This window comes from Chanodichthys erythropterus, unplaced genomic scaffold (genome assembly GCF_024489055.1).
Source record: "Chanodichthys erythropterus isolate Z2021 unplaced genomic scaffold, ASM2448905v1 ctg000590_np12, whole genome shotgun sequence".
In the NCBI taxonomy this organism is placed as follows: Eukaryota; Metazoa; Chordata; class Actinopteri; order Cypriniformes; family Xenocyprididae; genus Chanodichthys; species Chanodichthys erythropterus.
The window spans coordinates 57,351-68,955 of NW_027125665.1; the positions used below are offsets into that span (position 1 = coordinate 57,351).

Here is an 11,605-nt window from a genome sequence, read left to right on the forward strand (position 1 = left end):
AGTATCTTAACAACACGGACAAACGTTTCCATACCTTTGTAGCTAACAGAATTGCAACCATTAGAGAAACAGTCAAACCCTCACAATGGAGACATGTCTGTTCTAAGAATAATCCTGCAGATGATGCTTCAAGAGGCATGAAAGTTGGAACTTTTCTAAAGAACAACAGGTGGCTTGGTGGTCCAGCCTTCTTGTGGTTACAAGAGGAGAATTGGCCTATGGACATATTGAATGTCTCAATTGATTCTGATGATCTAGAGGTCAAACGAGAAACCACAGTAAATGTTATTAGTGTGGATGAAATATCTAATCCCACCGACCAGCTAATTACTTACTTTTCTGAGTGGAGGAGGCTTAGAGTAGCAGTGGCATGGTTCCTCAAGTTGAAAAGAATCTTGTTGAAAAGGATTCGCTTGAGAAAAGAGCAAAAGACTATAAATGATGGACTTCCAATGAACACACAGGATTGCAGTGTACTGTCTAAGTGCTCAAGACTTGTAGCAACAACTAAAGGTTCTGTGTTGACACTGGATGATCTATTGGAAGCTGAGGAAGCCATCGTTCAGTATTGCCAGCAACAAAAATTCAGTGAGGAAATTGCGGCTCTTTTATCTGGGAAAGGTTCAGTGAAACGACAAAGTTCTATTTATCGGTTGGATCCATTTCTGGAGAATGGATTGTTAAGAGTTGGAGGAAGACTGAGTAAAGCAGCAATGCCTGAAGAAGTCAAGCATCCACTTTTACTTGGTAATGATCAACATATTTCCAGGCTTATTTTGAAGCATGTACATGAAAGTCTAGGTCATGGTGGACGAAGTCATACGGTATCAACAGTTCGGAGGAAATTCTGGATTACCAATTCCCATGCATTGGTAAGGAAAATCATTTCTGGATGTGGATTTTGTAGACGCCATAATAGAAGAGCAATTGAACAAAAAATGGCAGACCTTCCAAAGGAGAGAATTCTTCCTGACTTACCGCCATTTACCAACACTGGAGTGGATTACTTCGGACCAGTGGAAGTAAAGAACAGAAGAGTAATCTGTAAAAGGTATGGAGTAATATTCACGTGTATGGCAAGTAGAGCAATTCACCTCGAAGTTGCAAGTTCACTGGAAACAGATGCATGTATTAATGCATTACGACGTTTCATTAGTAGAAGAGGACAAGTGAAACATTTAAGATCTGATAATGGAACTAATTTTGTTGGAGCACAAAGAGAACTGAAGGAAGCATTGGCTAATGTAAATCATGACAAGATTCAAGGAGTATTGTCACAAGTTGAAATTCGTTGGAGCTTTAATCCCCCAGCAGGTTCACACCATGGAGGTGTATGGGAAAGGATGATACGCTCTGTAAAGAAGGTTCTCTGCTCTGTTCTACATCAACAAAGGCTAGACGACGATGGACTTCATACAGTGCTTTGTGAAGTAGAATCCATTTTGAATGATCGACCAATTACCAAACTGTCAGACGATCCTAATGATTTGGAACCTCTCACGCCAAATCATCTTCTTCTTTTGAAAGGGAAACCAGCTTTACCCCCTGGTTTGTTTGAAGTTCATGATCAATATTCAAGAAGACGTTGGCGACAGGTACAATATCTGTCAGATTTATTCTGGAAAAGATGGATTCAGGAATACCTACCTTTACTCCAGGAAAGACAAAAATGGAATCAGAAGAAAAGGAGTTTGAGTGCTGGTGACATTGTTGTAGTTATGGACTCATCAGCTCCTCGTGGTTCTTGGGCTCTTGGCAGGGTTATAGAGGTTTTTCCTGACACAAATGGTCTGGTGCGTTCTGTAAGGTTGCAAACAAAAAGCAGTATTATTGACAGACCAATAACAAAGCTTTGTCTATTATGCGAAGTGTAACTAAGGGTTTACAATTAAATAAGATGGTAATATTTTTGGCTCCTTTATTTTTTGAATTATGATACCATTAACAATTAGGAGTCGGTGTGTAGGAGCCAAATGTGTTATTCTCATTATGACCACTGAGTGGCGCTGTGATTATTAGGAATTGTATATGTGTGTACGTGTATATAAGCAGCCTGCATTGTGTGAGTAAGCAGGTGTGTTTGACCCGGAAGGGCAAACAGGTTTTTGACCGCTTAACCACGCTTGATGTGGTGTTAGGCATCATTATGCTTCAATGGAACCTTTTGCACGATGATAACAAAGGAAAATAAAGCTAAACTTATATGCAAGAAGAAGAATGGTCTCAGCGTTATTTATCAAGAAGGTAACACGTCGTCAACCAAAAGTGAGTCAAACCAACTTCTCCGGGGTCAAACCTCTCAGTAGCCAAAGTATAAGACTTGGCTCCTTCAGAGCTCTATAATCATAATTGTTACTAGTAAAAATTGAATTATAGAGCTCTGTAATTGTAATTGTTACTAGTACAAATATAATTACGACGAGTAACGCTGGAACGTTTTTATGCTGAAACGGCCTTCCATAAATGTAGGCCTATTTATTTATGAGTAAATAAACAAATTACATCAACACGTTCTCACTCCCAACTCGTCACATATGGACGCTTGGTCAGGACCCCTTGGCGGCGTCACATATTAACGCACTGGGTACCCCCTTGGCGTCATTTTTCAACGAGCAGGGCAGTCCGATAGACTTCAATGGAACTCTGAACCGGAGCCTGCGGCGTTGAAATTTGACGTCTTGGGTAAACACACCACAGCCCGTTGTCTGCTGTGGATGGATCGAGACTACAATAAATAAGAATAGATAGGAATAGGCTACAATAAATGATCTATGCAGAGTGTGGTCAAATGGCGGCCCCCATATCATCTTTATCTGGCCACCCAACTGGTTTTTAATGTTAAGAAATCCCTCGCAGTCTGATATTAAAGTGCCCTCTGAGAAAAAGGGGGAGCGTTCACAGAAAATGAACAACGGTGAGTTTAACAACGGTCATCGTGTGTGCGACAGCATTCAGCGGTGAGTTTAACAACGCCCCACTGCAGGTAAAGCATCATTCAGAGGTGAGTTTAACCAAAACAACGCTCAACTGCAGGTAGAACAGCATTCAGAGGTGAGTTTAACAACGCTCCACGGTGCGTGTAGTAAGAAGTTTAAGCGTTTTCTGGTCACAGGGTAAGTGACTAATTAGGGTGCATGCTGGATAATGTATTTTTATAGGACTCTGGTATTGATAAATAAATATGTATATATGCTTGTGTTCGATTAATCAATGTCTTGTTTATTTATTTATTTATTTATTTATTTATTAAAAATCCTCAAAATTAATAACGCTGACGTCATTGTATGGCGCGATCGCGATCCCAAGGTCCATTGCGATTTTTCCACTCGGTAAGTAGAAAAGTTAATTAATAGAGATCGAGACTATTCTTAAATTCACACACTAAAAACTGTAGAATCAGGTCAGGTTGTGTTTAGAACTTTTAGAAGTGTAAGGCAGCAATTTATTAGGACGGTTAATGATAGAAAACGTTTTTATATATATATAAATTACTTGCTGCACCAAATGTGCAGTAGGCTAGCAAAGTTAGCTAATTAAATTCAAGTTGATTTTTTTTCGCATATAATCATGAAGGTGCAATCATGGGGAATACAAGATTTTCAGTACTGATGTGTTTCCAGTTACCTATTTTACATACTCAGACTGCCACTTTAGCCAACATTATAAATGGTCCGGTAAAAAACAGGGTTGCCAGATTAGTTTGTTTTCCAGCCCAGTAATTGTTTAAAATCCACAAATAATCTGACAATAAACGCCTAAATATTATCTATAATAAACAGTAGAAACAAATTCATAACAACAACATTATTGTGTCTCAGTACAATTTCTCAGTTTTCTATTTCTTTCTTTTGTATTAAAATAACAAAATTCCACCTGCCCAAGCCCATTTATTCACACATAGTGTAACCCGAAATCAACCAAATGGGTGGAAAACTGTCCAATCTGGCAACACTGATGAAGAATACTGGTGTAAAGTGTAAGGCACAGGTGTCAAACTCAGTTCCTGGAGGGTCGCAGCCCTGCAGAGTTTAGTTCCAACCCTAAATAAATGCACCTTACTCAGCTAATCAAGTTCTTAAGGCTTATTTAAAAGTTAAAGGTATGTTTGTTGGAGCAGGGCTGCGGCCCTCCAGGAACAGAGTTTGACACCTCTGGTGTAAGGTATTCAATTCTTAATATATTTTTTTTCTCTCTCATCAGGTCTTTCGAATTTGCCTGCTCCTTATTCTAAACCTTGACCACACAGACAAACACACACTCACTCACACACACACACACACACACAATAAAGGCACTTATAAGAGCCACGTCTGTCCTGTTTACCTGTCTGTGCTGTAGTTTACTTGTCAGTCTCTTTTTAGCTCTCTCTAATCTTTATCTCTGTTTTTATCTTTATTTGTTTTATTTGATCATCTCTCCAGTTCTCTTAATAGTTCCTAAAAATCCTCTTTATTGTAACAGTTTGTCCATCTGTTGTTTGTTATATTTCTTGTCTAGTCATGACAAGGCCCAAATTCAGGTCCTGCCCTTCTTGCCAGACTCCCAATCAGGCAAGCAGGAAAACCTGTCATGTCTGCTTTGGAAGCCTGTCCACCAAAAAATAAATAAATGAAAAAGTGGCATCACTGGATGGCCAGTGGGGGAAATCTGTCCTTAAAAGCAGAAATGCTGGGCGTCTAATTGATTCTGCCCGTATTGCAGTAAGTAAAATAGTTCATATTTCATATTTTAGTGTGAAGTAAAACTGAAAGGCCATGTTTTTCACATACTGAATATCATACTAATATGATCTGGCCTTTACAAACATAGTCTTATTTCATACATGGAAGAATCCATCTTTACTTATAAATTTTGCTAAAGAGTTACAAAATTGTATTCTGTGTCAAGTATTAAGTAAGTCATGATGGCAATGGCAGAAACTAGCAGTACCTCTGGCCTTACCTTATATTGATGATCGATTGTATACAGTTCAAGAGTAATGTGTCTTCTAAAATAATCTTAATGAAACGTGTTATGGCTCATTTTATTGCATTGTTTTTCATTAAATAAAATTGCTTTTAACAGTGCTAATGTTTCTAATACTTCAGTGGGTGTTGCTAACTAATGTGTGATAACTGCTTTTGTTCATTTCAGGTGCAGAAACTTGAGGCTGTTGGATACAAGCCAATTTTATTTATTGGGAAACAGGACAAAAGGGCTTCAAATAAGTGGGTGGCAGATATTAGTACACATCTGCACCACACTCCTGTCACCAAAGTTCTTTTGGAGAAGATGCGGAGGGCTTATGAGTTTATCTTAACAAAAGGTAAGAGTAATGTTTTTGTTTAGAAATTATGGTTATTTAAAATACATGTATATTTCTCTGTTACTATGTACAAAGTAAACTTGTATTTTAGCAACCTCCACAGCACAGCAGCCAGAGAGTGTCGCCGGGGAGCAGCCGGAGAGCCAAACCATGGAGCAGCCGGAGAGCGTCGCCGTGGAGCAGCCGGAGAGCCTCACTGCGGAGCAGCCGGAGAGCATCGCCGTGGAGCAGCCGGAGAGCGTCTCCGTGGAGCAGCCGGAGAGCCTCACTGCGGAGTAGCCAGAGAGCCTCACCAAGCAGTCTGAACCCGTATTTGTTCTGAATCTTGTTCCTGTGTCTTCCTTACTCTCTCCAACCTTTCTCTCTCCTCCTTCCTCTGCTACTCCTACAACTGTTTTTCCTTCACTTTCTTCCCCTCCTCCACCTCCACTGCGGCAGAGGAAAAGAAGGTTAAACACCTTTACCGCGTCACACTCTACCACCCCTGTCTCTCCTCCATATCCATCTCCCTCTTCCATTTCCAAGCCTTTGAGTCAGGAGGTGCCACTGGTAAAGAACAGAAGAAAAGGTAACTTTTTGCATGGTACATCTTACTCCACACTATTAATAAATTTGCTCCCAGTCAAAGCTGACTTCATGTAAATTGGATTCATTCAGCTAACCAGGACATTGGTAGCCAGTTCACAGTATTTTGTTATTTACGTAGTTGTTTAACTGTGGTTTAGTGGCCAATGTCCAAGGGTTGAGGGAAACCAATCCAGTACATTTTGCTTGATTGACAAAAACAGGGACAAATTCACTTTGACACAAATGGAAAAGACTGCATATCACCTCACATGTGAAATTATAAATATGGGCTTGTGTGATTCAGCTACAAAGCATGGCATTCATGGCTTAATAAACTTGTCTTTTCATTATTTCAGGTTGTCGAAAATGTAGTAGGCAGAAGGTTTTCCTTTTTGATAAAATAACTAGGGAAACGGATAAATGAGGTAAAATGTCTTATTAGGCCATGTGCTGGACTCAGTGACTGATTCTGACCTTTAAAACCTAATATCCATTGATTGCTTAAACAGTTAAAATAATTATTACTTGTGTTTGTTTATGTCTGTGTAGGGGAAAGCTGAATTGAAAGTTCACTGGTTGCCTTGCACTGTGTGGTAAGTCATGTTTTATTTCCTTTTTAATTCCATTTCAATGCAATGGATTAGTCCATTCCATGACCCAATACAATGTTGGCAAAGTTCAACTGCTGTCTTGCAAGCAGCATGGAAGTTCATGTCAGTGATGTCCAGTGTTGGCAAAGTAATGCATTACAATATTGCATTACTCCCTTAAAAAATGACTAATTGCATTACTTAGTTACTTTTTATTTGCATTACTTTTTCACCTGGGCTTGTTTGTTTGTATTTAATAACAACAAAAAATATATATTTTGGCAAATGTTTAAGGCTCTTTCACACCAAACGTGAAATTAATAAGCCTTAGGCAGAAGGAAATGCATATCCATTCCTGTACAGTGGAGGGCGTAAATGTGAGTAAATGTTCACATTTAGTCTAGATCAGGGGTGGCAAACCCTGGTCCTGGAGAGCCTCAGTCCTGCAGAGTTTAGCTTCAACCCTGATTTAAAAACTCACCTGATGTAGCTTTCTAGCAACCTTACAAACCTTGATTATCTTGTTCAGGTGTGTTTGATTAGGGTTGGAGCTGAACTCTGCAGGACTGTGGCTCTTCATGACCAGGGTTTGCCACCCCTGGTCTAGAACTACAACAACCATCATGTTCACACACCACACACAACACCTCTTTAGCACTTTATTTCTCTCAACTTTAGGACAGGAGAGGTGTCAGTCAATAAATGTGAAAAAGTAACTTGTGTTATTTATTTGAAAAAGTAACTTGGATATTTTGTTATATGCTCCCTGATCTTGGTAGTAAATAATCCTCTGAGGTAGCCTGTAGAGAAACTGGTGTGAGGTCGATGGTCAGTACTCTGATTTAAATAGCGATGAGGTAGAGGCATTGGGAAGAGCTAGATCTGGCAGGCATGCCCTTGAAGCCTCTGGTCTTGCATCCTGAGGATGAGACAGAAAAACAAACAGAAAGGTATTGGTGCAGGTGCCATTCACTTAAAAAAAGAGTTATAGAATGTAAAGTGTGTGTGTGTTCTTGTATACATGGTTGTATACAAGGACACAAATGTGTATAATGACATGGGTATTACAATGTAAACATGGTTTATGAGGACACACTAAACAGTGTTTTTTTGAAATTCAAAAATGCAGACAGTTTCCTGTGATGGGTAGGTTTAAGCCAGGCACACACTGAACAATTGTAAGGCTTATTATGACTGTAATTTGATACTTACGACTGATCATGCCCAAGTGTGTCAAGTCATAGCCAGTTGCGTTTAGTCAGTGTTTACAGTCGCATTTAAATTCCTTGTGTAAGTATTTAAATGTGCTTTAGTCGAAGAAAACTGTCTTTGTGTGTTGAGCTCAGAATGTTTCAGCTAGTAGTTAAGTGTGTCCCTGGCTATAGGGGCAGAATATACAGTTTGCTAATGTAGAATATACAGTTTGTACAGTATAAAAACATTATGCCTATGGAATGTCCCCACAATTCACAAAAACAAACGTGTGTGTGTGTGTGTATAACTGAAATGAGTCTTGAGTTTGGTTGTAAACCTGACTGTCTCTAAATTTGGAATGCTTGGAAGACTATTCCATAGTTTCAGAGACAAATGGGAGAATGATCTACCTCAACTTTATTTAGAATATTATATGAAGATCTTGGAATTCTGTGATTGAAGCGGACACAAGGTATTGTTGGTAATGAGGAACTGGAACATCCAGTGCTTTTCAAGTAATTAATATCATTTTAAATTAGTTGACAAGCAGCCAATGTATTGACAATAAAATGGTGCTGATGTGATCATATTTTCTGCTTCTAGTAAGTGGTCTAGCGGCTACATTTTGAACTAGCTGAACTAGCAGCATGTGTCATATTTTAGCAAAAGTTCTAAGATGGACAATCCTGTTGTACATGTGCTGGAAATGTGATTTTCAAAGGACAGATTGCAGTCGAGCATAAGATCTGTGTTCTAAACTGTTCTGGATGACTTAACAATACATCCACTGAGAGGCAAATTAATCACCTTGCTTTTGGAGGTTTTTTGGACCAATAATTAATACTTCTGTTTTGCCAGAATTTCTTAAATAGGATGATGCTGGAATTTGTTTGCATTAAAGATGAGAGCAGTGACAGCAGTGATAATAAAATGCATGAGGAAGATCAGAGACAGAGAAGAGCAGTAATAAATATTAGTGAAGAGGAGAATAATGTAGAAAGGCAATGGGATCAAGATGCAGCCACTACCCTTATCCCGAGTCTGTAGTACTGCAAAATCTGCTTGGAACACAATATGATAACATGCTGAAATTTCTAAACTTATTCTGCTTCTGCAAGTCAGATATAGCCACTTTTCAACTAATCCAATAGTGTTTTTACTCCTAACAAATATGAGATTTTCCTCAACCCACTAATATAACTTAATCCCTCAGTTTATCAGAAACATTTTGAAATCACTAAATTTGAAAGTACATGGCTTTCAGTGTACAGAAACTGTATGGAAACATGTAATATTAAAAGTAACTAGTAACACTAGTAATTAAAGCTGCCAGACCGTGTACTTGACTAAAAAGTACAATATTTAAATCTGAGATGTAATGTTGTAGAAGTATAAAACTGTGTAAAATGAAAATATGCCAGTTAAGTCCTATTACCTCAAATTTGTATTTTAAATTACTAAGTACTTTGTAAAGTAAATTACTGAGTAAATGTGCAGTTACATTCCACCACTTGGGTTATCCAGGATTAATGCTGCTTTAACAAGCATCGTTAAATGTCATCTCTTTAATTTAAACATGACAGTGATCTTGATTTTTGCTCTGTGTTCTAATGACATTATGTACATTTATGATGTTTTACAGTGGCAAAACCTGGGATGACACATGGGAGCCTGCGAGTGAATTCCAAAACATTGTGCCAAAGTCCCCACATCCCAACCAGCTTTCAGCATGACAACATCACCATAAACACCTGGACTCATCAATCACCCTTCAATGCAGTTTATTTTTGAGTGTTTTTGCTGTTCTTCAGTAAAGTTTTTGCACAGTAACCAGTCTCTTTTAGCGTTTATTTTCTTACAGTTGTCTTTTTAAAAACTTTTTGCTTTTGTCATGAACTGCTTAACAGTTAACAGTGTACCTTGCGAGATCATAAGTTTGTTGTCTGTGAGCATAAGCTCATAAATACCAAAAAATACTCCAAAAGCTACTAAAATGTCACTCAAATGTTGCAGTCATATATTAGATGTGAATTACTTTATTATTTATAATCATAATTGTAATTACCAATTTGTTTTCCTTGCATTTAGTTTAGTTTTTGGCTTATTTAAAGGGAAGAAAATAACATGTTTCCTGATGGCAGACTTGCATCTCCTGGACAGAGACAGAGAGAGAAAGGCTTTAAAAAGATTTTTATTTAAAGCCTGTTGGGTCACAAGTATTTTATGTTTAATAGATTAATTTGTCTCTGTTAAAAATTACTGCATGCTAGAATAACTATCACAGTCATTTTCTTTTTGTAATAAAAAATTAAATATTTTGATATATTGTATTATTTATTTCACATACAGTGCACAGCTGCAACAATTAAGTTGGCTTAAAAAAGCCAACTTACTGAAATGCTTATTAAACTTATTATTAATGGTGCTTGCCAAAGGCAAAGCTCCATTCTTATTCTCCTGCATACTTATTCTTCTTCTTCCACTTTTTTTTCTGCGCACTACTCCTCCCGCAGCGTTTGTCCTAGACCCATGAATGAGGTGTCAAATCGACCGGCTCATTGAGGACAGGTGTGCTATGACTTTTATAAGCGATCAGACCAACGATGTTCGCACAGCGGACGAAAAAGCGGCCAAAAAAGTCCCATTGACTTACATTGAAAAATTCAAATTCACGAACATTCCGTCTCTCTCAACTGTCACTTTCTCACACACACTCACACATACAGGCCCTTAAAAGCCTTTCTCTCTCAGACACAGACACTCATTTTCTTCCACTTTTATTTCTGCGCGCTACTCCTCCCACAGCGTTTGTCCTAGACCCATGAATGAGGTGTCAAATCGACCGGCTCATTGAGGAGATATGTGTTATGATTTTTATAAGCGATCGGACCAACGATGTTCACACAGGGGGGCGAAAAAGCGGCCAAAAAAGTCCCATTGACTTTCAATGGCGGAATCTTCAGAAATTTGAATTTCAACTGTCACTTTCTCACACACACTCACACACGCAGGCCCTTAAAAGCCTTTCTGTCTCAGACACTCATTTTCTTCCACTTTTATTTCTGTGCGCTACTCCTCCCGCAGCGTTTGTCCTAGACCCATGAATGAGGTGTCAAATCGATCGGCTCATTGAGGAGAGCTGTGCTATGACTTTTATAAGCGATCGGGTGTACGATGTTCGTCAGGCGGGCGAAAAAGTAGCGAAAAAAATCCCATAGACTTTGCATTGCGACAAACTTTGACGAGTCATTGTTCCGAGCGAGAATTTCATAGAAACATGTGGGTTACCACGTTTGAAGAGGCTGGCAAGCTCTGTCAGCCCATACCTCAATATGGGGTGTAAGTTGTACCCCTGGGGCGCAAGAGCTGCCCAAAATTGCCCCATAGACATACTATGGTGAAGCCGTGCCCATGAACCAGGAAGTACTGTGTTTTTCCTACTATGGGAAATTACATAGGGATTTTGTATTGAACATAACTCTGGATTGCAGTGTCATAGAGACAAGGGGTGGGCTCATTTTACTCAGGCAACCAATCAGTCTCTCCGGATCATTGTGAAGCTATCAAGCCACGCCCTAGCAACCATATAGAGCACCTTAGTAACATGCTCCATAGACTTCCATTGAACAAGATCAAAGGAATATCTTTGGATAGGAGTGTCGTACAAACATGAGGGTGGGCTCATTTGACTCGGGGCAGCAAACTGCCAATCACAAATCACCTTAAAGACATCATAGCCACGCCTTAGCAACCATTTAGAGCACCCTAGCAACCCAAAGCATAGGCAGATATCTTCAAATCTGAATATCATAGAGGCATAGGGGTTGGTTTATAGCATTCATACTGGCAAGCAGCCTTTGGTTTATCATTACTGGCAGCTGCCAAGCCACTCCCTAGCAACCAAACAGAGTACCTTAGCAACCGTTTAGCAATATCTATATCTCTGCAT

General features: G+C 39.0%; 1 long non-coding RNA gene across 1 annotated transcript; it reads left to right on the forward strand.

Moving 5' to 3' along the window:
- The first annotated feature begins 5,157 nt into the window (after positions 1-5,157).
- On the forward strand, positions 5,158-9,806 carry LOC137016392 (uncharacterized). Its single transcript, XR_010894156.1, has 5 exons — positions 5,158-5,305; positions 5,397-5,873; positions 6,229-6,297; positions 6,422-6,465; positions 9,299-9,806. It is a non-coding gene; the product is annotated as an uncharacterized lncRNA (long non-coding RNA).
- The last annotated feature ends 1,799 nt before the right edge of the window (positions 9,807-11,605 follow it).